We start from the raw sequence: 24,742 nt of genomic DNA on the forward strand, positions 1-24,742 counted from the left end.
ACTTGGCAGAGGACAGCCCTCAGTTTTGAAGGTTTCCTCTGTTGGATTCAAACAGAGTCCAGTATAGAGATATAGGATCATAAAACGGAAGAGCAGGAGCCATGAAGTTGTCTGTCAACAAGGAAGAACATTTGGTTATCAGATTGAGGAGGCACATGGAGTCCCCTAGTTTCTTCCCCACACTGCTGAGATGTGTTGTATTTCTTTTTAAATTATAGTAATTATTTCTACTTGAGAGTCCCATGGACTGCAAGAAGAACAAACCTATCCATTCTTAAGGAAATCAGCCCTGAGTGCTCACTGGAAGGACAGATCCTGAAGCTGAGGCTCCAATACTTTGGCCACCTCATGAGAAGAGAAAATTCCCTGGAAAAGACCCTGATGTTGGGAAAGATGGAGGGCACAAAGAGAAGGGGACAGAGGACGAGATGGTTGGATAGTGTTCTCGAAGCTACCAGCATGAGTTTGACCAAACTGCGGGAGGCAGTGGAAGACAGAAGTGCCTGGCGTGCTCTGGTCCATGGGGTCACGAAGAGTCGGACACGACTAAATGACTAAACGACAACAACAACAACAATTATTTCTAAAACTGCATCTATATATATAAATTACCACATGCAGTCTTTATGCAAACTGGTAACCTCTTTTTTGGCAGCGGATAGCTAACCGTCCAAGATGTTCCTAGTTTCTTCAGGTAGGGTTGTTCTTCAGGTAGGGCTGGGAAAGGGATGTGTTTGAAACCCTGGAGAGATGTTGCCAGTCAGTGTAGGCTTTGCTTTGGGTCCACAGACCTATCCAGATCCACATCACCATAACTCAGAAAGGGGCCAATTTTAAAACCCTCTTTCAATGCCTTATAAATTTAGTTTAACATATAAGTTAGGATAGGGCAAAGGTTGGAGATGTGGGTTAAATAAAGCAGATCACATACATATTTTTTGGAATCGTTCTAAAATAGAAATATTTTGGAAATCCATTCAGGCCAGTATCCCTGATATATTATACCCTTGGAACCTATGTTTGGTTATCAAAAAGATGTTGTTCTTGAAAATGATGAAGAAATCATATTCAACCTTACAACAGCTGCTAGGATTATAATAGCTACAAATTGGTGGGGGGATATCTCCTCTTATAGCTCAGTAGACTGAGAAAATTATGTACATAGCAACTAAGATTAAGCACAATTATTACAAAATGATACATATCAGGAATACCAGCTTGAACCCGTGACTATAGTGACTGGGGCTGTGGGTGCCATGCAGTGTGTATGGCCCTGGCACCGAAATTTGTGAGTGCCCAGCCCCTTCATGGGGAATTTTGTGTGATCGGGTACCCAGGGCCCTAGGGAGTTGGCACTTATGATATATATATATAAACTAGCCTGACAGGTTTATGGGGGAAATGGGTATTCTTTGGAAAGTTTTGGAGCAACAAGTTAAATGATAATGTCCAACATTATTCAGCTTCCAACCTGGTGTAATAGCATTAATTTATGCTCTTTTGGTTTTTTGTGTGGGTGTGTATATGACTTTTTAAGGCAATTCATTTTCTCCAATCGCCATGCTAATATTCCCACACTGAAACTTTTTTTGCCATATGATACATTTTCACTTATGGATTATTGCAGATTTCTTTGATGTATGTTCCCCCTATAGAGTTCTGTCATTATCTCACGCAAAATATGTTGATGCAATGTAGTCATCATCCTTCTAAAATTTGCAGTACATAAGAATGTTAATATCTGTTGTGAAGAAAGACACCTACACAGAAAATATATTAAAGAATTCTCTATCAGTTAAGAATCTCTGAATGCTGAATAACAAATCTTCCATTGTAAACCTTTGTTATATAGCCACAACACAACTTGTGATAAACTGAAAGGCTTATTAATTAATAAATAGGTAAAGTAGTGGAACAGTTGTGCATAGAGCCATATAAATTGTGCCATATGCGAGATAGCTTAGATGCAATTGTGTGTGTGTGTGTGTAAACACACATACAATTGCATCTAAGTTATCTGAGAGAGAGAGAGAGAGAGAGAGAGAGAGAGAGAGAGAGAGATGTTTCACAACATCCTGTCTCCAGGATATTCAGAACTAAATAAAGTAAATAAAGTAAATAAGCAAATGCCTTGTTGTTGCTGTTTAATCATTTAGTCATGTCCGACTCTTCGTGACCCCATGGACCAGAGCACGCCAGGCACTTCTGTCTTCCACTGCCTCCCGCCGTTTGGTCAAACTCATGCTGGTAGCTTCGAGAACACTACCAACCATCTCGTCCTCTGTCGTCCCCTTCTCCTTGTGCCCTCCATCTTTCCCAACATCAGGGTCTTTTCCAGGGAGTCTTCTCTTCTCATGAGGTGGCCAAAGTATTGGAGCCTCAGCTTTACGATCTGTCCTTGCAGTGAGCACTCAGGGCTGATTTCCTTCAGAATGGATAGGTTTGATCTTCTTGCAGTCCATGGGACTCTCAAGAGTCTCCTCCAGCACCATAATTCATATGCATCAATTCTTCGGCGATAAGCCTTTTGTATGGTCCAGCTTTCACTTCCATACATCACTACTGGGAAAACCATAGCTTTTACTATACGGACTTTAAAAAGTAAAGACATCACCTTGCCAACAAAGGTCCGTATAGCAAATGCCTTATTTGAAATTTAAGAGCCAATACCTGGAAACATAGATACATACGAAAAAGGAAGGTTCTAATATCCATGTTAAAGGTCCTCTTTTTACTTAATTATTTTTAGGACACATCCTAACTATTTTGTATTATTTCTTTTACAAAATTTATACCCTGGTTACTTGACAGAAAGCCCCTAAGTGGTTTCCATGGAAAAACTAATGTGACATAGCCTGTCACAAGACAGCAACCACACAAGATTTCCCCCAAAGATGGCTCCTTTCAAATGTATCTAAGATTTGACATCCATTCATATCTTTCTATGGCTGCCCACATTTCACGAGAAGATTCCTTATCCTCAGTCACACCATTGGTCCATCAAACTGAGTATTGTCCACGTTGAATGGCAGTGGCCACCCAGGGTTTCAGGCAGGAGCCATACCTGGAGATGCCAAGAACTGAACCAGGGACCCTCTGTATAGAAAGCAGATGCTCTACCAATGAGCTATGGTCCTGTTATAGGCAGAAGGCACACTCTGTTCCTGTGTATACATGCGGACTGATGCAGGGCAGAATGCAACACAACCTGCCGTTGTCTGAGAGCACATGATGTAGTCTCCTTGCCGAAGCTACAAGTCTAGCAAGTCTAGTTTTAGTTAGTATCTGGAGGAGAATATAAATTCCAGTCTCTGCAGGAAAATTCAAGTTTGCTTCAATCCCTTCCAACCCACCCTGATCTCAGATTCTCCTCTACAGAAGTGCCAACTTGGCTCTGCTTCCCTTTAGCCACTCAGCTGGTTTTCATTCCTGGCAGTTTTCCCCCCTGCAAGTGACAAAAAGGGGGACTTGGGCTGTTTCTCCCTGCATATTTTATGAATAATGGTAGAAATTGATTGTCCAGCTGTGTCACCATTTCTGTGCACTAAATCAGCTAAAGCAGGCATTTCTGTCCCCCACCCCCTTCACTATTAAAAAAAGAAAATAAAAAAAAGGATTTGTTCCGGTTTCTGTTAAAAGCTGTCTGACACACAACACATATACTCAGAGCTGGGTACTGAGCTAGTATAAATGGCTCATCTCTTTCTCACTTTCACTGCTTATGTGGAGCAGAATTGTGGCAACAATCCAATCGGAGGAAGTCAATTGCAATGGTTGCACAGAGGCAAGGAGATGCTACTGCAGCATAGATTCTGCGGTTGGTTGATAAACTACCCAGGAAGGGACTGTTCTATCAATTATTCAGGTGTGGCTTCTATTGATGGGACTGTTTTCTGCTACTTCCACAAAACCTGGTTTTATTTCTGGGGCTCTTCCATTGTAACAGTGCATTCTGGCCTGATAAAATGGGCATTCTGGTAATTTCGCTGTTTAGATATTCTATGTATGCTAGTCCACTTCAGGAGTGCACACTAGTGCTAGCTAAGCATGTGAGGGGTCTGTGTGTGCATGCAGGGCTGAGTCATCTAGTTGTACCACAACCCTGATCACCATCCATGTCACTCTCCAGCTTGACTGATTATTCTACTTGTGAAAGCACCCTGAATAGGCATCCCCAACCTTCGGCCCTCCAGATGTTTTGGACTACAATTCCCACCATCCCTGACCACTGGTCCTGTTAGCTAAGGATCATGGGAGTTGTAGGCCATAACATCTGGAGGGCCGCAGGTTGGGGATTCCTGGTTTAGAACCCTGATTTTTCATGCTTCTAAGCAGGCGGGGATGTGGGGACCTCCAGCCTATGAACAGTGTCCTGCCAGACATCTCTGTTTGGCCCATGAATCCATTTTGGAGAAATCTCAGCCATCTCCCCTTCACTTGACATCACATCAGATGAGAAGGAAGATTAGGGCAAGACTTTGCTTAGGAACTGAAAGTGAGCTCTTGACTGCTCCTTAGCTCTAGAACAGGGTATGGTCCCCACTGCCCATCAGCTGCCGGGTGATGCCTTGCTTAAAGAGGGGGCTGCTATTTGATGGAACAACTTTTTCCTCTCAGCTCACTTACCCCAGCAGCAACAGTGGCAACAGCAATAGGGGAGGACAAAGGAAAGAAATAATTATTTATCTTCTCTAACCCCCCCCCCTCTTTCTTCTGCCACCAGCACTGTGGCAAGAAACAGAAGAACATCTGCATTTTTTTATTTTTTTTTATAAATATTTATTAAAGTTTTCAAAATTAATACATTATAACAGGAAAAAAAGAAAAAGAACAGAAATACAAAAATACAAAAATCAAAAACATTTTAAAAACAAGAAAAAACAAAAAGACACATATAAATTCCAATTACATATTTTCTTTTACCTTACTTTCCAGACCTCCTCATACCACCCTTTCTTATATTCCAATTCAGATTGTTTGTTCAGCAAATCCTTACCATTAGGTCTTACTTATTTCAAATCCTTATTTTCTGTCTCTTAAGCATTACAGCTGAAAACCACTTTGTTACTTTCCAACATCTCTCTAACATTCCTTAATTTTACAGTGTTTCTGCAAATAGTCTTTAAACTTCTTCCAATCTTCTTCCACTGACTCTTTTCCCTGGTCTCGGATTCTGCCCATCATTTCTGCCAATCCCATGTAATCGATCATCTTCATCTGCCATTCTTCCAGAGTGGGTAGATCTTGTGTCTTCCAATATTTTGCGATGAGTATTCTTGCTGCTGTTGTCGCATACAAAAAAAAAGTTCTATCCTTCTTTGACACCAATTGGCCGACCATGCCCAGGAGAAAGGCCTCTGGTTTCTTCAAGAAGGTATACTTAAATACCTTTTTCATTTCATTATAAATCATTTCCCAAAAAGCCTTAATCCTTGGGCACGTCCACCAAAGGTGAAAGAATGTACCTTCATTCTCTTTACACTTCCAACATTTATTGTCCGGCAAATGATAGATTTTTGCAAGCTTGACTGGGGTCATGTACCACCTGTAAATCATTTTCATAATATTCTCTCTTAAGGCATTACATGCTGTAAATTTCAAACCGGTGGTCCATAACTGTTCCCAGTCAGCAAACATAATATTATGTCGAACATCTTGTGCCCATTTAATCATAGCAGATTTAACTGTTTCATCTTGAGTATTCCATTTCAACAGCAAGTTATACATCTTTGACAAAATCTTAGTTTTAGGTTCTGGCAATTCTGTTTCTAATTTCGATTTTTCCACCTGGAATCCAATTTTAGAACGTCTGCATTTTAAATACCAGGTTTTCCTCTGTCACCCAGCCCAGCCCAATGTAGACATTTACCATATTTTTGCTCAATAAGACTCACTTTTTCCCTCCTAAAAAGTAAGGAGAAATGTGTGTGCGTCTTATGGAGCGAATGCAGGCTGCACAGCTATCCCAGAAGCCAGAGCAGCAAGAGGGATTGCTGCTTTCACTGCGCAGCGATCCCTCTTGCTGTTCTGGCTTCTGAGATTCAGAATATTTTTTTTTCCTCCTTGTTTTCCTCCTCCAAAAACTAGGTGCGTCTTGTGGTCTGGTGCGTCTTATAGAGCGAAAAATATGGTACTTGCAGAATCTTGTTAATGTCTAAATCAGTACAGCACCACAAAACACTCGGGGCAAATGTGTCACTGCTTCGATTCAGACAAGCCCAGAAACACCCCACTTCATCTTGATATTTGGGATGCGGCTGGATCCATTGCACACCCCAAATGAAAACACAATACTAAAAATATTTTTCCCCGATTGTTGGCAGGGGGAAACCATGCCGTTGCAATGCTGCAGCTGTGGGCTGTACCATTGCACATCCTCCTGGGGACAAAATGGAGGGGAAGATCTTTGTTTCCTATGCAATAAAAGCGGAATAGGTTGGTGAGGGAGGGAGTGCTGTCATATTGTGGGACAGACCATAGCTTGGTGGTAGACCATGCAGCATTTCCCAGTTTGAATTCCTGGCACCTCAAGTTCAAAGGATCAGGTGGCCATTGATGGGAAGGACCTCTGCCTGTGACCCTGGAGGGTGACTGCAGGCTGAAGTAGACAACAGTGGGCTGGAATTATGATGAATCTGGCCTGGTCAGCTAAAATGCGGCTTCCTGAGTGGTATTTCCACAACCACCCACAGCAAGCCCAGAAGTTGTGTTTGCTAGCCTCACACAGCAATTTCAGTTAGCAAGGAAATCAGTGACTTGCTAGTAGGGCTGGGGGAATCTGCCCATGTCGTTTTCTCTCAGTTTCTCATCCCCCCCCCCCCAGTCTTTTGTTCAATTCTCTGCATTTGTACTTCAACTTGCAAGGTCCCCATTCAAAAAAGTCTGCGTGCAGATTCACCAGCACTGCAGTATGAATTTCTGATAGGTGCACTTTTGTATGCAGTTTTGCCCATTTCTCAAAGTAATTCCCCCCAATATAATCCATGTTTATGTATGTTATTTTTGCTAATATTTGCACATATTATGTACATTTCTTAGCGAGATGGCTGCATTGCAAAATTCAGAGAAGTGCAATTTTTTTTTAAGGATGGCTGTGTTTTGGTCTGTGTATTGTTCCGAAAAGTACAAATTTAGGTAGGTTCACTTTTGAATGCAAAATGAATTAAATTTCCCTCACATCCCTACATGCTGCTGATGGTAGTTCTTCCATGTGGGCAGAAGAACAATAGATTAACAAAAGCTAACACCCTGTGCAAAACAATAGCTTTTGCCTGTTTTTTCGCCTTCTTTTTCTTTCTGCACCTTTTCCCTTCTCTCAATAAAAGAGGGTTGTCATTGCTGCTGGTGCAACCTACCATAGGTCAGGCCAGAACTCAGTGTGCATATGTAATGATGACTCACCAGTCAAAGACCAGCAAGTCAGTGGGAGAGATCAAGATCTCTCTTTCACATGTTTGTATATAGCTGGCTGCTATAAAAGATCTACAAACTTACTTTTTCGTTGCATGCCTATAACTGAAGGCTCTGTGACATTGCCGAGGTGCTGACTGAATACTTTATAGTTCCAGGCTGGCAGTAAGAGGCAGTAAATACAATAGAGTGGAAAGGCACTGACCATAATATTCCTGGCAGCACCTGGCCAGTGTGGGAGATGGAAAAATGCAGACATTAACCTTGTTAAATGGACTGTGTTATGAGACTTTTGGTATCAGCCTCCTTTTTGTGCTCAGGAGTGAACCGAACATGGCTGTGGCTAAGGCAAAGGACACTGGGAAACGTCTCCCTTACTTGATATTCATAATATTGTCATTGGTTTCTCTGTGCTTGACCATCTTGCCAGCAAGGTCATGAAGATCCAGAAGGTTGCAAGAGATTTATGTCCTGCTCCTCATTGCAAGTGATCCTAGGGTGGATCAAAACAATGTAACAACTATGCAAAGTACAACATATCACTGGCATACAATTAAAAGCCTAACACTGCAGCCATCACACGGAGTTATGTAACTGGGTCAATTGATACATTTGTATTACAAACTATAAAGATTTGGAAGCGACTGTTGAAGAATTACCAATAGGTGCTGATGATTTTAATTTTGCCCCAATCTTTTCTTATGTATTGAGATTGTATGCTACCTTATAGTTCAAGAAATGTCCAAGTGATTCACATAATCTTTTTTTAATTGTTTAAGAATGAGAATTGCATTGTTAGAGTGCTTTCTTTTATTTTGAGTTTCCTTTTCCTTCATTGGATGGAATGGGACATGCTTTTATTTTGCTAGCTTGTTTGTTTTAATCTGAAGATTTGTGAGCTTGTTAATAATATATGGAACTGAATTAAATTAAAGTTAGCTAGATGACTCTGATCTAAAGTTTTCAGTAATGGCAGCTTGAAACCAGATGACTAAGATTTTTTTCCTAATCCCCTCCCCCCCTTTTCAGATTCTCTGGGAATGGATTATTTTTCTCTTCAGCTGCTTTGAATCTGAGCTTTACTTTTCTTTTGCTGGTTTCCTTTATGATCACTGTGTAACCCATGCAGGATGCAAATCTTGGAATTAGTAGAAAATTATAGCAGGAGCAAGGGGCTATACTTCAATCTTTTAAACTATCTTCTTATAAAATAGAAATATTTAAGGTTCACATGTAGAGTAAATCTGCTTTGCAGACATTTGATAAGATATAGTTTAGACTGAACTACAATAGGGAAATGTTTAGGTATTGTGGAATTTGTGTGGTGTCATCTTAAAGTGCCAAACTAGAACTGGGCCCGATCAGGTTAGGTGCTGGTGCCTCATATCTACACTGGCTGGCAATGGCTTCCATGGTTTCATAATGAAACCGTTCCAGCTCAACCTGAAAATGCCAGGATCTGAACATCCAGCTTTGATAAACAAGCCATGTACCTCCAACACTGAGCTATATCATACTCAAAATATGATGAAAGACATTCACCAGTCAGGATTCAAACCTGGGTTATGAGATTGTCAAGTTCACATGATGCCTGTATACCACTAAGGTAACCAGTCCTGTAGACATTTTCTTGTAAAGGAATGTTGAGGTACAGTTTGAGGATAGAAGGAAGCTATCAATCTTGCAGTGTTTTTATTGAAATTATATTTTTTTAAAAACACATGATCAAGTCAAAAGGAGTCTTCATAGCCTGATTGCTGCAAAGCAGTGGATTGCATTGGGGATTTCATCTCATGGAAATGAGATTCCACCCCCTTCTTCCTTGGATTGATTCCCAACATTTCTGCAAAGAACACCAGAGACCTGCCCTAAGGTGCAATGTCTTGGAAGTTGCAGCATGTGGCATGAAAAGCACATATCACTGCTGTCAAGCAAGATCTCAGTGACAGTGTTAGGGAGCCGAGGGGGACAGCATAAATTGACAGAAGGATGAAAACAACAACAAAGAATGTGCTCAACTCAATATGAAAAATTGTCTGCAAGTTTCTTTGCTGATAATGAGCAGAGTTGGACTCCTGCTAATCATGGCTGACAGGATTCAGGCTGTGAATGAGACTCCTCTGAAGCAAGTTGCTGGAGGATTGGAACCTTAATTGTAACAGAATATGGCATGGGAAAGTTTGCAATTTAGTGAAGTGGTAACTGGATTGGAAGAGCCTTATTCGGATGATGATGTTGATTGCTGTTAATTTCATTTATGAACAATCTCAAAGCAAATTGACAATGTAATTTCATCCAGTAGGTAATGGCTCATCTTTTGGTACAATCAACCTTACCATGACATGTGAATTTCACTGGGGTTTTGTAGACCAAGGTTTTGTAGACTACTGAGTATTACTGGGGCTGCATTCACACAGCAAATGCTTAATTCAATATTCCCAACATTTCCTTACCTTCAGATTTCCTTCAGTCTTTCATACTATGCAAAAGCCACTTATAGAAAACTGGCAGAATCTAGCAGACATTTAGGGCTTATTTCTGTGTTATTTGCTTTCAGGGGGAGGGGAAAATCACAACCACGTTAACCCAGAAAATCACATGTGTATTGCTCAATGAAAAGCTGAGGAAACCTCCTAGGAAATGTTGAATATCTAGCCACCCTAAAGTGTCATGTGGTTTCCCCCCTGGTTTGTTGATGAGAGATCCCCACTGTACAGGAGACATTTAAAACCCAGCAAGGATACACTTTTGTTATTGGTCAAAACATAAATAATTTAAACCAATCAGCAGCTATGAAAGATTTACCCAAGGATTTATATATTCCTCATGGGGTTGTGAATATAGTCTAGGACACAGTTCTGGTCAATATCCTAACTGGGGCCCCTTTGGATCTGTTTAACTATGGAAAATTCAAAATTATCTGGAGAAGATGTAGGGATTCTCCAGCCAAAATATGCATGCAAGAACATGAATCATAAGGGATATGTATTCAGGGGGAAATGTTAAGTGAATGTTGGTTCAACAAAATCCCCTTCCACATTTGGGCCTCATACCACCTTATATTTGGGCCCACCAACCACCCCTGTGAAATAGTCCCATGCATATCAGTGTGGATTCACTGTCCCATCATTTCTGCATTTGTTTCTTTCTGAGAAGAAGATAGCATTGGCATGTATTTGTCTTTTCCCAATGACAACTGAGATGACAGTTGAGCCCAGGCTATGTGAATTGATGTCATGATTAGCCTTGGATGTCAGTATGAGACTGAATTGCTCTTCCTAGTTGGTGATTTTTGATTGCAAGCTTTATTAAAGATTTTGGTAGTTTGCTTTTCAAGCTTTGAAATGTGTCAGCTCTGAGTAATGAAGTAGTATAGTGTTCAGCTTGTTGGGGCAGGACTTGGGAGAAGCAGGGTCAGATCTCTATTAAGCCAGGAAGTTAGTTGCCCAGGTTACCTTGGAGCAGTCACACTTTCAGCATAATCTAGACATGGGGCTCTTGACAGATTAATATGGATGGGGAGAGAGTGACAGATGGCAAGAGGCCCATTTTGTAAATGTGGAATGGTGTTTGTCTGGAACTGCTTTGGCTGCTGATTTGAATTGCATGACTCATGGTTGATTAAGATGTTGTGCAAATGTGTGCAGCTTGAGAAAGTAGAGTGGAAAGTAGCATAGGAAAGTGTGTCAACCCACCATCTTGACTGAAGCCTTTGCCAGCTATAATCTCATCTCCCTAGCCTGTACCTTGTTGACCTTGAGAAGGGACAGAATGGTCACCAAAGGAAATGGTATTTGCACCCTCTGAGCATGATTAAACTCAACAATCAGGGAGCCCACAAAGTTTTTCTAAGCTTTCAGATTTAATGCTGGAGGAGCACAAAGGTTTTCTGGAATGAGCACATAGCTCATCGCCCATCTCTAGTCCCATGCCATTGTTCTCTTAGGACCAGAATCTCCACTGAAAGGCAGTTGCAAAAGGAGACATATGGTGATTTGAAAAGCAGTGATTTATCCTAAAATGTGTTCTTTGAAGTGGATCAATCAAATAATTATTATAAAAGATCACAGGATGTGGAGTAGTAGTATATTGATTCTGCTACTTTACATTAGAAGTAACTGCATGGATGTCAGTTAGTGTGAAACTGTGAGTTACAGGACTGGACATTTCTGGGAAAACAAAGCAAGTGCATATAGCTGCATCTATATCTAATAATTTAGGTACATAATCTGGAGGGAATTATGCAGTACATGGTCTTCTGTGCTTGGCCTTCCTAGGCAGAGTCCTGTTGAATTTACAGCGCACAACGTGGAAGCAACTCATTTTACATCAGACTTTAGTTTATGTGTTGCAATTCAGCAAATGGATATTTGGCCTGAATCCAATACTGTACGGTAGCCAAAAATACAATAGTGGCAAGAAAAGAGGCACGTCTAAATAAGGAATATAGAAATAATTAAAGCATGCAGGATTATGGCCAATCTTAGAGTGTATTGCCTTTATGTGTCTCCAAGGGGATGGGTCATGTGACTCTGTTGCTGTGTTGAGATGATGGTCTGAGCAAATCAGTGGTGAATTTGGCTTAGGCAGACTCTCAGTACAGAGGAAGAAATCACCCAGGAGCAATGTGCATGTCGTGTGAGAAAACTATTGCAGCAAGGGATATGCAGAACCCCATGAGAAATTCTGCTAGTCTTATTGGGTGGTTGTTGTTATTTTCATTTGCTTCCTCAGAATTCTGCTAATATTTCTCCAGTGGGGCCATCTAAATTTGTGTCAACATTCTGCTTCCAGTGAAATTCTCAGGAAGTGGTCATTCCTGGTTTTAAAAAGCTTTGCATATTGTGTGAAGAGATTCTTCAGAAGGGCACAAAGAGGGCACAAAGGAGGAACATTGAGGCATGAAGCATGTGGGACTCCCAGGCAGGGCTTATTTCAGCCAAAACTCACTGGAACTCAGTTGTCATGAACTGGCAGGACAATGGGGAAGAGAAAGAGGTCCCTGTGAGGGTGTAGCTGGGGCTGGAATACACCTGAGCATGGGGAAGGAAAGGTTGGTTTAGGAAGTACTCACAGCGTGATAGAAGATGACGAGGGGATGGAGGTGAGTGCACAGGAACCAGAGCAGCAGGCCCCATCACCAAAGCCCAGAGGGGCCTCTGTCACCATGAGCTCTGAGGCATAGGGAGCTGTGGATAGAGTGCCCAGGAGGCTGAGGCAGATAAGGGCCCACAGCCCAGCTTCCTAGCTGGCCAGGTGGGGCTCGCTAGTTCTGGGAAGTGGTGGGTGATTCCTCATCTGGAGTAGGCTTGGAACCTTGGAACAACCCTTGGAGGTGAGGGTCAGATGCTGCAATCAGCAAGCAAAGTATAAAAGGGAAGCAGAGCTGAAGTTCTGTATCTGCTCAACAGTCCATGCTGATGAACCTCAGCTTGGATGCTCCAGAATCTCTGCAGGACTTGGGACACTGGACACATGATCTGATCCTGGACTGATCCTGGACTGAGGACTTGCTACCAAGTAGGCCAGGGGTTCAGGACATCCGATCCAGAACCTCTCAGATGGGCATCATTGCCATTAAAAGAGAACAAGGGAGGTGTTCATGATGAGTTCTAGCACCTCTTTTTCTAGAAAAATAGCGCTTTCCCCAGGACTTTTGTTAGGCCCACCAAACAGTTACAGTATTGCCTAGAACTGGCCTATTTCCCACTCAGTTCTTGTAAACATTAAAAGTGCTTAAATGAAAGAATGCAAAAGTTAATTAATAAAAAACAGATTACAACAGGAAAAGGGCATCAGGAGTATGAAGGTTTCAACATCAAAACAACATTGACCAGTGTGAGTTTTCCCTGCTTTAATAGCCATGCCAGAAATGAAATTGGATGTTGGCATAACAGGGGTTAGAAAACTTACCGCGCCTCGGGCCGGTGTCTCCAGCGCCAATCGCGCGACGGGCCAGAGGGCAGGGGAGCATGTGCCCATATGCATGTGCACACGTTATTTCCGGTGCACTTCCGGGTCAGAGGCGCACCGGAAATAGCTTGTGCGCATGTGCACGGGCCTCCTCTAACCCGGATGTACACTGGAAATAATGCTTGCACAAGCTATTTTCGGTGCTCCACGCAGCGCAGCACAGGTAAGAGTGGGCGGCGGCAGCGGGTTGTGGGGGTTGCCGCGGGCTGGATAAACGAGTCCTTCAGGCCTTATCCGGCCCGCGGGCCTTAGTTTGGGGACCTCTGGCATAGTAAGTTACACTCATATTTTGAGTTGAGAAAGTAGCCTCTATGCACCTATAAAAAATAAAATAAAAGTTTAAGCCTAAGATTGAAAGTTTATTGCTGAAGCTCCTTAAATTTTGAAATGCAAACACTGAGCAGTATTGTGGATTTATTCCTCTTTTACCTCACAGCATCAGCAACCTGGGGAAAATAAAGATTTCTGATGACGCTTTGCATCACACCAATAAATAAATAAAAGGATGAATAATGTCAACCACTCACACTAGTAAATTGGCCAGAGGAAGACAAATGTTTCTAGACAGTCTGCATTACTCACTTAAGGCATGTTGCCATGTGGAAATCGGCATCTCAAGCAGTATTAGTGATTAAACAATGGAGCACCTGTGTACAGTAACACATTACACTTGTCTCATGGCTTCAGTTATATAGCCTTTGTTTATATGATTGCACAGTGAAATCATTGGGTTAGATATGGCTATGACTGCAATTCTGGGTACCGTTACTTAAAAGTAAGTGCATGGCATCCTTGAGCAACTATCTTCCTGGGGTCCCTCTTTAAACAATTTTTTTGTGCAGCAATGTCTGGGTCTTTTTCATTTTCTGCAGTGTCCTGGAATAATGCCAGTGCTTTTAAAAAAAAATGTTTAGGGGTACAGTGGTACCTCTAGTTATGGACTCGATCCGTTCCGGGGTGCCATTCACATCCTGAAAAGTCTGCAACTAGAGTGCCACTTCTGGACACACATGCAGCACAATAAAGCGCTTCTGCACATGTGTGCACAGCAAAACCCAGAAGTATACACTTCCGGGTTTGCCGCATTCGGATCCTGGAAAAACGCAACTGGAGACTGATGTAACAAGAGGTACGACTGTACTCGCATTTTGACTCAAGAAAATCACCATTTTATAGTTCAAATCAGGAAAAATAAATACAATAAATGCACAAAAGTCTAAAGATTCACAAAATGTTTAGGGGTATGCATACCCCTGCGTCCCCCCACAAAAAAGCACTGAGTAATGCTATGTCAGGGATATTATGAGGAGTTAACATGGAGGCTCTATGAAAACACTGCTAATCTGAGAGGAGGCACCAGCAACAAACTGTTTTTCAGGGACCCTCTGAAACCTGGTCCTGACAGTGGAATGTGCCTCTAGGTATACAAATTTAATAAATAATATCAATAATTATGCATAGGCTAAAAGTTTTTTGTTTTGTTTTTTTAAGCAGTGGAATGCTCTGTCCCAGCTCCTACTAACCTAGCAGCTTGAAAGCATACCAATGCCAGGAGATAAATAAGTACCGCTATGGTGGGAAGGTAAATGGCATTTCCGTGTGGTCTGGCAATCATCATGGTGTCTTGTTTCAACAGAAGTGGTTTACTTATGCTGACCACATGACCGAGACAGCTGTCTGTGGACAAATGCCAGCTCCTTCAGCCTGAAGCAAGATGAATGCCACATCCAATAGTCACGTTTGACTGGACTTAACCGTCCAGGGTTCCTTTACCTTTTACCTTTAGTTGGGGATGGTGAAAACCCATCCAACATAATCTGGAGGACCACAGATTCCATATCCTTAGCTTATAAAGTTGAAAATGTTGAGAAGGTAGGGTGGTTGATGAGATCTCTCTCTCTCTCTCTCTCTCTCTCTCTCTCTCTCTCACACACACACACACACACACACACAATTAGATCACTGAAGACTCACCAAAACACCAAGGCGTAGCCCTACAAGTTTATTCTGAGCTTATCGGCTCATGGTTAAATGTTCATGAGTTGGTGGGATTTCAGTGCAATGGAATTTTAGCCTTTTCTGCTGTGAATGCTTTAGCTGATTTCCTTTGAGAAAGGGGCACAATTAATATTTTGACTTTTCCTTAGCACACCTCAACTTTTCTTCTGTTTTCTTGGACAGCCGATGCACATGGAAATCTTGAGGAGCATGTGAAATGATTATCAGAATGCTGTAACACTTGCTGGGACTGTGACCCATCATGTGCTGAAAAACCTTTGAAAAGTAGGTCGAAAGATGATATTGTGAGTCACGATCTTGAGAAGAAGACTCAACAGGGACTGTTTCTTAAGAAAGAAGGCAGAACAATCTTCTTGAAAGCAGAGCAGAGGACTCTGGGGTATTCCCTCTGGGGTTTCATTGATCATTAAAATCCATATGAAGAGTTTTGGGGTATGTATTATCTGTATAGAACAGTGTGTGAAAAGTTCTGCAGTACAGTCCTTCATCCTTAATAACATACGTCGTTGATACTGAGGTTCAAATCCTAAATATACTTAATTGGAAACATGCCCCACTGATGGCAATAGGGCCTACTTCCAAGTAAATTTCCACAGGATTGGACTATTAATGCCATTTCCTAAAGTGGCTAGAAAAGGGAAGAAAAAGAACGAAGATTCAGCACATTGCTAGAGGTCACATACTGTATAGTGCTGTGCAATAAGTAATGCTTAGAATGAAAAATTCTTTAATGTTTGTACTAAGCCTGCAAACTTCTTTAAGGGGAAAATCCTATGCCAAGATGATGATGATGGTGATGTTGATGATTAATATAACAGCAGGTATATAAGATCCACTGGAATGAGAGGTTTAGGCTGCAGTGGATCAGCTGGGTGAATCCAAAAGCATCCAAACTCAGCCAGTGTTAATTCCCCAACCACAGCTCAGCCAAAGATGCACAGACATAACTTGGTCAAAGCTGACTGACCCAATGCTGATGTCAGTCCCCCCAAATGGGTGTTTGGGGTGGGTGGATAGGTGGGATGAGGACCAGCAAGGAGGGTGGATTTGGGTTGTATCCTAATCCTATCCAATTTTGTTGCAAGACCTGGTTATCTGGCGCAGAACACTATTTTAAAAGCTTGTTTTCCTTCTGATGCTGAATGGGTTTGGTGTAACTATATGCTTAATTTACATTGGCTTGCTTCATGCCAGTTTATTGTACATAGGAATGCTCCCTAAATCATTAAATTAGTTCAACTAAAGCTTTAATGGTAGAATTAGTGGAGATCAGTTTTAATCAGGAAGGACATTTTTTTAATTGGTAAGGCTGCACATTTGTTTGTTTTTGCAGGCTATTTTGGTTCTTGTGTGATGCTGCAAAGGGGGATGAGCAGTGAATGTAGCTTCTGTTTCTTTAAACAGCCTTCAGTACATCAAAGATGCATATTGCAAAATTTTAGTATCGGTCAACTGCATTTTAGTTTAATTAAGCAATAGTTTAACTGGGGATACCTGAACCTTCACTAAGAAATTTTGCTGGGTTTTGGCTTTCATCAGAATCCCTCAGATGTTCTGCCTGTTCTGGGATGGCAAAATTTGCCTTGGGATTCTAGTTGAAGGCAAAAAGAAAATAAAAATCCCCAAAACACCAAACCCCAAGCCTCATTTTCCCTCCTACCTCATTTTGTGTACTCCAAGGACATAAGAGCTCTCCCACTTCTATAAACTCAGTAATGGTGTACAGGCTCCATGTGATTCACAATTACCTAGCACAGTAAGTACGGTTATAACCATTCTGCATTGCAAAGGCAAATTGCGTGGGATCAATGAATGGGGCTCAGTTGTTGCTGCCTAATCCTGGCTCTGTTGTCTAATGGAGAAAGATGTCTCCTCACAACATCCCTACGGCTTTTGTTTCTTGGTCTTATCTCTGTCTGACAAGATGCTATCGATTCGTCAGTTCTTCATGATGAACTGCTATTGAGCAGTAGTGCAGACAGAGTCACTTTCCCCACCCACCTCTTTGAGAGGAAGGAGCCCTATAGCTGAGCAAAACAGATTGGGAAAAGAATGGAGCTTCTGTCTGGTGTGAAGGCTTTCTCCTTAACTCTGTGCTTCAAAAAAGAAAAGAAAAGAAAAAGAAATCCTTCTGTTCAGCATTGCATTGTTTCTGTTTCAAATATTGAGCAATTTTAGAGCAGATATTTGCAAAATAGTAGGACTTGTGGTCTAAAGCTTACTTTCAATATATATATATATGTTTGCTGTTGTTTAGTCGTTTAGTCGTGTCCGACTCTTCATGACCCCATAGACCAGAGCACGCCAGGCACTCCTGTCTTCCACTGCCTTCCACAGCTTGGTCAAACTCATGCTGGTAGCTTCGAGAACACTGTCCAACCATCTCGTCCTTTGTCATCCCCTTCTCCTTGTGCCCTCCATCTTTCCCAGCATCAGGGTCTTTTCCAGGGAGTCTTCTCTTCTCATGAGGTGGCCAAAGTATTGGAGCCTCAGCTTCAGAATCTGGCCTTCCAGTGAGCACTCAGGACTGATTTCCTTAAGAATGGATAGGTTTGATCTTCTTGCAGTCCATGGGACTCTCAAGAGTCTCCTCCAGCATCATCATTCAAAAGCATCAATTCTTCAGCGATCAGCCTTCTTTTTGGTCCAGCTCTGACTTCCATACATCACTACTGGGAAAACCATAGCTTTAACTATATAGATAAATGGGTCCCCACCCCACCCCCGCTAAGGGTAGGAATAACTCATTAAATATTCTTAAACTTCATTAATCATCTGTTTTTCAGATTAATATGTTAAATATAAGCAACTGGAGGGCCATTATTTTAAGATGGGAAACTCCTGTACCCATGGAAGATCTTCACCCTGTTTAAAACCCTGAAAAGTCAAGGTTCAAAAACATGCAGGGAGTATCCACAAGTATAGGAGAATTTCCCAAGGTTGTAAATTCTGTGTTGGGACTGAAGAAGATGATATTTCCAAGATTTTCTTTTGGAGAAAAGATGGATTCCTGAAACCTGAAGAAGAGATATATGCCATTCACTGTCTTTACCATAAAAGGAGAGGAGACTGCACTTTTCACTCATCTCACCACTGCTGCTGATGACATTCATAGGACCAACAGAGCAGAAAGCTATCCAAACGAGTGCGGGAAATAGTTCTTTAATGCAACACAGCTCAATGACTCCCAGCGTATTTTGAGCCGAAATAATGCTTCGCTGGAGAAACATTGCAAAGGAAAATCTGCCTATACATCTTCCCCAAAGAGCCATATTTCAACATATCTAATGGAAAATCATGTATACAGTTCATTAATTCACAATAATGTTCCCCGACGGAGAGCTATTTTAACTTGGAGCGCATTGGGACCACTAAATAATGTTGTATTAAAATTTTAATACATATTATTTATTAAGGTTTTCATAGCACCCTTTGCCACAGCAGTCAGGGTGGTGTACAGCAAAAGGAAATGTGAAACATAATAAAATAATTAACAATGATTCACATAAAATACCTACCAATATTTAACATTTCTTGCACCTATTAGGGCCCCCCTCTCTCTCTCCCCCCCCCCCACACACAAAGGATGACTCCCAGGGGTAGGAAGGGAAAGTGAACACTCCCCCAAGTTATATACCACCATTTGTTCTTGTAATTTCAGAAGACAGAAAAATTTGTACTTCAGATGTAAACTGAGGTCCAGTGCCGAGGACCCTCTGGTGGTTCCCTCACTGCAAGAAGCAAAGTTACAGGGAACCAGGCAGAGGGCCTTCTCGGTAGTGGCTCCCGCCCTGTGGAATGCCCTCCCATCAAATGTCAAAGGAATAAACAACTATCAGACTTTTATAAGACATCTGAAGGCAGCCTTGTTTAGGGAAGTTTTTTAATGACTGATGTTTTAATGTATTTTTAATCTCCTGTTGGAAGCCACCCAGAGTGGCTGGGGAGAACCAGCCAGATGGGCCGGGTATAAGTAATAATTTATTTATTATTATTATTATTATAGCAAAAGCAGTGGTGAACTTCGGGCTCTCAAATTTCTGCAGCACCCTGTGTGATGCTAAAATTCAGTTCCCCTGCCACTCAAGCTGCATTCTACAGCATGGTTGCTGTGCCTCCTAAAGCATGTTACCCAGTGTGGCCAAACTGGTCACACTGCCCTATAACAATCTCTGGCAAAACCCTTGTTCGTCTACCTCATTAGTAAACTCTTTGTGTCTCCTAATTACTTTTTTCCAGGGTCACTCCTGCTCCCCTCCATTTCTCTTCTTTTTAAACAAAGTAGAAGCACAATGTTACATTTGAACCGGAATAATATACATTGATGCTCAAATGACTGGGGGGGGGGGGAGTGGCCTGGTCACCTGACCATTTCTGACTGCCCATTTATCTTCCAGTTTTGAGGACTTTAGAGGCAGTCATGACTTGGCTGCATATCCTCCAACATTTCTCTAATGAAAATAGGGACATCCTATTCAATAATAATAGCTTTATCATTAATATCCTGTGCATCTGATTCTTTCAGATATATGACACCATCTCTTAATAGTAGATCATGGAACAATTGTATTCAGGAGAGGAACTGCTTCTTTTCTGGTATATGCATTTGGATTTTTTTAAAAAAATCATTTCCAAAGGTTTTCTGTTGTAACACTTTATTCACCCTTTTCTCAGAGTAGTACATTTTCATGCATATGGCTATAATTAGTTGCTTATAATTGAACAATTTGTTTTGGATTCTTCATTTGTAGCATGCTATTGTTTTGCATGCTGTAAAATAGTATAAATGAAAACACAAGCACTCTTAGCTGGCATAGAATGAGCTTTTTCTTTTCACTCCTTTGCTGTATGCAAGTGCAAACAAGTCCACAGATTATATTTTTGCAGGATTCACAGTACATCATTTCATGCTGAAATGCCACAGGACATGAAGTCTTTTAGTAAACACTTTAAGGCAAAATTCAAGCATTTAAGCATTTGGTAGCTCTCATACAGCCTGATTTGTCCATCCTTCTAGTTTGCCATGAATTCTTTCCATCTGCCCTAAAATGACATTTGAAAAAAGGTACTTGTTAATTGTGAATGTCAGTTGAAAAATGACAGACCTCTCTGGTGGAACAGAAGTGCTTTGAACCTAAAAGGTTCACAAAGTACTGGAAAAGTCAAATATTCAGTCAAATAGGATAGTTAAATAGAGCCTCTATGGTACAGAAATGAATTAAGTGTTTTGCTTTTCAAATGGGTGAAAGAAAACATTTCTTAAAATGTGCAAGCACTGAAAGGAACCCTGAATGGGATGCAGTTAGGATTGCCATATCCCATATCCCCATATCTGGTCAGTCTAATCAGCATATTATGTAAATCATCTGCTAATTATTCAAATCATCCGGAGCATTGAGAAATTAAGTATAGTAAGAAGTCTACAGCTGAAAACCTGTGCACATTTTGCTAAGAGTAAGTCCAACTGAACTCAAAAATACCTACTTCAATGTAGATATGTAAGGCATTGTGTGGTTGGTCCAGTAAAGTAACCAGCTCATTTATTCTAACTCACAAATATTGCAATATCTTTCATAATCTGTCCTTGCTTTTCTTAGGCATGAGAATCCTTTTCTAATATTGGTCAATGCTGTTTTTTTTTTTTTGCCAGTGTTCAGCACTCTGTTGTTATGTTTATCTCTAATATTGGTACCCCTCCCCCTCCCAATCTTTATGCATACTGTTTTAAACCTATTATTATAATTAAGGACAAATTTAGAAGAGGGAATTTAGGAGGGCACAAAAACCATTTGGTACCATGGCACCACAGTGGATATTCCATAGAACAGCCAGAAATTGTACGGTGTGTGTGTGTCTTTTTTTTAATGGGAGGACACATATGACTTGCATGTTAGTCACCTCTGCCATAGGATTAAGGATTAACTTGTTATGCTTATATATGCAGGGCCAGCCCACCCATGAGGCAAGGTGAGGCAACAGCCTCAGGTGGCAGGATCCACGGGACAGCAGATCTGGCCTCCAGGTAATGCTTCACTCACTGCTGTGGCTGCTGCCTTGATGGCATCAACAGCTGTGGTGTGCATCATGGAGGCCAGATATGCCACTTTCTCAGCAGTCTCCCCACTGCCTCTACAGTGGTCTCTTGATGAATAGGCGGTGCTACTGGTCTCCTCCCATTCCTTGAGATGAAATCCCAGGGGCTGCCTTCTGAGGTCTCCTGGGGTCTGCACTTACCAATCATGATTCAGAGTGGTCCCTCCCGCCATGACAGCCTGTGAGTCTTAGTTCAACCATCAGGTAAGCTTGATTTGATTCCCCCCCCCCTTGTTCCCATTGTAGATCTTTATTTCCCCCCTGTTTGTGGTGTTGATCTTCATTCACTAACTCTTCCCTAGCTGGGAAGGAGACCATTTTGTGATTTGCTTCAGGCGTCAAAATGTATTGGACGGGCCCTGCTTATATGATGTCTTGCTGGGGCAAAAGGCAAGGTGTATGTGACTTCATGCAGGTTTGCTGGTGTGGTCCCTTCCCCATGGCTGTGTCAAAGGTATGTCAGGAGTGCAGGTTCATCCACAGAGCAGGAAGAGAACTCCAGAAACAAAGTGCAATCAACTTTTATTCAAAAAGATAAAAACACAACAGAGTTCAGATAGGCTAATCTGCCCTAGTTGAAGACATTGCTGGAACTGGTGTCTAGCCCCCTTTCCCTTTGAACTGCTCCCAAACAGCCATAAACTCTGACAAGGGGTAAGGATTCCCCTCTGGGCCTGTATGGGCCATTGCTCAGCAATGTGCAAGGCTGTTCAGGATCTGGGTGTCAGCAAAGGAGGAAAGGTAGCTGAAGAGGGGCCGTCCCGCTTCAGGACAACTGAAGTAGCATCTGGCTCCTTTCTGTCATGATCTGCACTTACACTGCAACCCTCAGCACCCAGCCCTGTCTTGGAACGGCTTTCTTCTTCTGACCCCCATGTTCACTCAGACCTCCTGCTTCTACCACCTCCCAGCTTGTCCCTTTTACAGACCCGCCCTCAGTGTTTCACCACCGCTATCTTGGATCTAAGTATTCTTCCTTTGTGTCATCCCTGGGGAGTTACTGGCCTGGTGTCTCTCAACACTCTTCGTCTTCCAGCCAGTCCCTGTCAAGCTGCTGTTTACATTTTTTAAAACATGCATGTTCATTGCATTCTCACAATTGGTCACACGTCTAATTAGGCTCTGGATTGCTGATACGTACCCTATTTTGAACCTCATGTAGCTGAAATCTACACATTTGCTAAGACCAGATGCCTGTTAGAATTCCTGCTCCATGATTGCAGTCATGGGATTGTTGTATATCACATGATGCTGAATGTTTTGACTCCACAGAGTGGGAATAATAATAATAATAATAATAATAATAATAATAATAATAATTTGTTATTTATACCCCGCCCATCTGGCTGGGTTTCCCCAGCCACTCTGGGCGGCTTCCAACTGAATATTAAAAACAGTAAGCGATGGAGACAGGATGTTTGTGTTACTGTGTTCCTTGAAGTGGGACTATTGTCCTTTGTCCTTTTTCTTTCTGCTGTCTGATGCTGGGGGGGGGGCATGTTGCAGTACTCCATGTGTGTTTATATGTAAATAAAGTAAGGGTAAAGGGACCTCTGACCATTAGGTCCAGTCGTGACCAACTCTGGGGTTGCAGTGCTCACCTCGCTTTATTGGCCAAGGGAGCCGGAGTACAGCTTCCGGGTCATGTGGCCAGCATGACTAAGCCGCTTCTGGCGAACCAGAGCAGCGCACGGAAATGCCGTTTACCTTCCCGCTGGAGTGGTACCTATTTATCTATTTGCACTTTGACGTGCTTTCGAACTGCTAGGTTGGCAGGAGCAGGGACCGAGCAACGGGAGCTCACCCTGTCATGGGGATTTGAACCGCCGACCTTCTGATCAGCAAGTCCTAGGCTCTGTGGTTTAACCCACAGCGCCACCCACGTCCCTTTTGTAAATAAAGTAGATTAGCCAAAATGCTGAGTTGCTGAGGTCTGTTATGCAAGCTGTGAAGACTCTGCGGATCCCTAAGTGTGCCGAAGTCTGTTGGCATTGGTCGCTGTGATGTTCGGGGAGAAGAAAACTTTTGAAGCAGAGGGAGAGAACATGCCAGTAAGGCATGTGTCTCTGCCAGGGTCCTACTCGAGTGTAGGACAAGCTCCTGACAATTCATTGGGATGTTTTTTGGAAGAAAAATTTGTGCATTATCCTGTTTGTGTGTTTTATTGTCTGGTGTTCTTCTTTCCATAAATATATTTGCTGCTGAATTGTCTGTTTAAATTTTTCAGCTATTGAGCCTCCTTTAAAATTGCTTCGCTGTTCATGGAAATACTGCTTTAAGTAGCTCAGTTACATAACAGAAAGGAAAATAAAGGTCTAAGCACAGAAACACAACATGGGCTATTTGAATATATATGTATTCCCTGGAATATTGTAAAATACACATAGCTGGTATTGAACAGTCCCACCTTGCATGCACATGCATGCGTATGCGCGCGCGCACACACACACACACACACATCAAAAATTGCTTCTTATTATGGCACAGCTAAATTACATTGTGATGTTGTGATGTTGTTTTTGCAAAATATTAAAGAGAAAGGAGAAATGAATAGAAAACTAATATTGTGGCACAGGAAATTTATTATCACTTTTTCTTCTTTGCAGAAGATCAATATTATCTGGAGAGAGATAATGGAGGAAATTTTGCATTCCATTTGAATAGTAAAGGATATGGCCTTTTAGAGAGAGAAAAAATGTGCCAAATGATAAAGATAGTTACAGTAGAAGAGAAATAATCTTCTACATGTAGTGGGGGAAAGACAGTAGCTAAACCTTACATACTAAGCCTTGGCAACAGAGAGAGAAGAAAATGCTCTCCCTGGGATGAAGAACAATGGATCTCCTTCTAGTCACTGTCATTTCTGCCCATAATAGTCCAAATATAGCATTGCTGCAGGGGATTCTGGGGAGAAAAGTAGTCAGCATCATCTTCATCACTGCCACAAGGCTCTCACAGACCCATGCATACACACATTTGTTCAAGAATTTATCGCTCCAAGGAAAATAACTGAAATCCCCTCTCCATATCTATAGTCTGTTTACGGGGTGGTGTCTTGTTTACTTTTGAGTAAACATGGCTATGATCAGGGCTCCCCCCCCCCCAGCTGGAACTTGCCAGAACAGAGGTCTGGCACCTCTCAGGTGGGCACCAGTGCAATTATAGGAGAACAATGGAGGGTATCATGGTGAGTTCCAGTACCTCTTTTTCTAGAAAAATCACACTATCTATGATAACACAGGAAGTT

The sequence above is a fragment of the Podarcis cretensis genome (assembly GCF_951804945.1).
Source record: "Podarcis cretensis genome assembly, chromosome: 4".
In the NCBI taxonomy this organism is placed as follows: Eukaryota; Metazoa; Chordata; class Lepidosauria; order Squamata; family Lacertidae; genus Podarcis; species Podarcis cretensis.